The sequence below is a fragment of the Monodon monoceros genome, unplaced genomic scaffold (assembly GCF_005190385.1).
Source record: "Monodon monoceros isolate NGI ecotype Baffin Bay Population unplaced genomic scaffold, NGI_Narwhal_1 Super_Scaffold_16, whole genome shotgun sequence".
NCBI lineage: Eukaryota > Metazoa > Chordata > Mammalia > Artiodactyla > Monodontidae > Monodon > Monodon monoceros.
In genome coordinates, this window is record NW_021703772.1 from 57,653,485 (window position 1) to 57,656,797 (window position 3,313).

The 3,313-nt window shown below is 39.5% G+C and overlaps 1 non-coding gene across 1 annotated transcript; it reads right to left on the bottom strand.

Annotated features, from left to right (window-relative positions):
- Positions 1 to 2,897: 2,897 nt before the first annotated feature.
- LOC114897389 lies at positions 2,898 to 3,002 on the bottom strand. The gene has a single exon (XR_003794110.1). It is a non-coding gene; the product is annotated as a U6 spliceosomal RNA (small nuclear RNA).
- Between the last annotated feature and the right edge of the window lie 311 nt (positions 3,003 to 3,313).

The window sequence follows — 3,313 nt, forward strand, 5'->3', positions numbered from 1 at the left end:
TTCCCTGATCCTTTAAGGCTGTACTCCTATAGGGGGTCTGCTTATATTCCTCAGCTGGTAGGAGTTCTCTGGTAGAACAAGCTGAGAGAACTCCCTTAAATGGTCAAGAAAGGTAGATGGAATCTCACCAAAGAACAACCTGGAGCAACTGGTAGAATCTGCAGTTCAGTAACCTGTGTCTACCATGAATATATGGCCATTCTCCTGAATGACTGACCAGCCCCATAATACTGTATAAGACTGAGCAAAAATACGACCAGATAAAAGAAGTTCCACGTGTGACTTTCCAAACTGGGATGTTCTCATCACAATGAGGGAATAGGACCCTCTAAGTTAAAGATTTTATCTACTATGAACTTTGCTTTTTCTATAGCTATTGACCACTGGTGTTTTTCTGGCCATGTTTTCCACTTCAAGTTCAAATACAAGTTGCTATATTTAAAACGTACACATTTTGCATATGCTCTCCTCTAGTTCAAATCAAGAAAGGCAATTTCAGCAAGCACTCTAACTTAATCCTTGAGGCTTAAATGAACCTTAAGGTTTAGAGACCCCATTTTGTGAGATGTGTCTCCTTGATATTTTGCCTCTGAAAACCATGCTTCCCTTAAAATTAATACAGAGCCATCACTACTTTAAGCCAAGTTCCCTGGCTTGGGGACATGACATAGGAAACTAACCTTGGTAGTAAAGCCCATAGATCAGAAATTCTTAGATAGGTGAGATTGGTAAGGAAAAGTCTGAGACTATTTGTCTGAACAAACTGGAATAACTGACTAAAGTAATGGAATAACTGACTAAAATCAGTGATGTAAGAGGTGGTCAAGGAGAGTGACTCGTGCCGTGTAGCCATATTATTCTTACACAGAGCCACGATAATCCAAAAGTGGAAAGAAAACAAAGCATTACTCAGCATGGGGCACTTGTACCATATGGAAACCCTGTAATTCCCTAAATTGATGTAAGACCTTCATTTATCACATAGCACTAGGACTAGAAATATGACCCTTAAAGACCTCACTGAGGCTAGAGTAGCAAAAAAATTGATAAGCAAAAGTCCTCTCAAACATTTTGTTAGTGTTGTGAAATCTCTTATCTCTTAACAGTAAGTTCAATATCTGGGTCCATTGATGATGAATGGATTTAATTTCTCGAAGGAGAATAAGAACTTACATTTGCATTTGGTTGTCTTAAAATATAGCCGAGGGAATTCCCTGGTGGTCCAATGGGTAGGACTCAGTGCTTCCACTGCTGTGGGCCCGGGTTCAATCCCTGATCAGGTAACTAAGATCCCACATGCCGCGCAGCACAGCCAGAAAAAAAAAAAATTATATATACACACACACACACAGCTGAAACTGACAATATACTTTCCTATCACATACAAGAAACTCCAGCCAACATATAGATAAGAAGGTATACACACCCACACCCACACCCACGTGATGCTTTAAAACAGGAATAGCCTTACCATGGAGAGGTTAGAGTTTGAATATAAAAGTACACCGAACAAATACCGTATGCTAACACATATATATGGAATTTAAGGGGAAAAAAATGTCATGAAGAACCTGGGGTAAGACAGGAATAAAGACGCAGACCTACTGGAGAACGGACTTGAGGATACGGGGAGGGGGAAGGGTGAGCTTTGACAGGGCGAGAGAGAGTCATGGACATATACACACTAACAAACGTAGTAAGGTAGATAGCTAGGGGGAAGCAGCCGCAAGGCACAGGGATATTAGCTCGGTGCTTTGTGACAGCCTGGAGGGGTGGGATAGGGAGAGTGGGAGGGAGGGAGACGCAAGAGGGAAGACATATGGGAACATATGTATGTGTATAACTGATTCACTTTGTTGTGGAGCAGAAGCTAACACACCATTGTAAAGCAATTATACCCCAATAAAGATATTTAAAAAAAAAAAAAAAAAAAAAGTACACCGAAGCCCATCACCAAAAACTGAAATTCAACATTAAATAATGCTTCCCTTTGGTTTCATTAATGCAAGTGCCATAGAAGGGATAATATAATACATTTATCAATTATTATGAAGTATTAAAACTTTCCTAACATATTGGTTTTTTACATTTTAAAGCAATGCTTATGGCAACATATCAAATAATACAGAGGTATGTGAAGAAAATTTAATAGTTCCTTCCAACCTCATTGCTCAAAAATGTACTGAGTACCTATTAGTGGGCCAAGCAAGTTCTAGGCTATGTGGATACAGCAATAAACGAAACAAAGTCCCTGTCCTCATAGACTTAGAGTCTAATGTGAGCTACAAACAAACAAGCAGTAAATAATGCCAGGTAGCAATAACTGCTATGGAGAAATATAAGGTTAGGTAAGGGATCCAGGAAGGCCTCTCTTAAGAAGTGACTTGAGCAAAGACTTGAATGAAGTGGAGGTTAAGCCATAAACATAAGGTGTTCCAAACTAAAGGAATGAAAAGTGCAGTTCTATCAGCGGAATATGGTTGGCATGTTGCAGGAATAACAAAGAGGCTGGCGTGCATAAAGCAGATGATCTAGGAGTTGCTTGTCTTTTTATCCATTTGTAGACTCTTTGTACTTACCAAAAGTAAATGTGTGGTTATGTTACCGACTAGATGTAGTTAAATTCAGTTGTTTCATTTACTTTCAATTTGTAGGGATTTAAATTTTTTTTACTTCTATAAATGGTTTGCATGGTTCCAAATTCAAATCCAGAAAGCAGAGCATATTCAAAGAGGTTTAGCTTCTATTCTTGTTCTCTCTAATCTATTCCTTCCACCATAGGTAACCATCGATGAACCTTCTATTTTTTAAACACAGGAAATGCATTTGTAATTCTCTCCCTTTCTTAGATGCATTCACATCCCTCCCCACCTGTGAGGGAAATGGTAGCAAATTATTAAAACATGGAATACGTGATAAATTTGAGTGTCATCCTTGCACAGGTGCCATGTTAGTCTTCTCTGTATCATTATAATTTTGGTATATGCACTGCTGAAGCAAGCAATAAGTTAGATTTTACATGGATAAGAGTTCAGAAGCTGGACACTGCCTGGAAAGAGATGGCTTCAGTAGGTGCCACCATGGAGAGCCTAACATAGCCAGGAGACACCAAGAAGGTACGAGGTGCCGGCAGAGAGAGTAAGTTGCCGAAGGATGGACCAAAGGCATTGAGAAAAGAAGTGAAAGGTTGACCACAGACAGACCTTGCCTACCTCACAACCCAGCCCAGGGCCTATTATGCTTCAGCTGATGTCCCATTCCTACCAATATTCTATTGTATCATAGAACAGGTCAATAAAGGGCTTTATTGTTT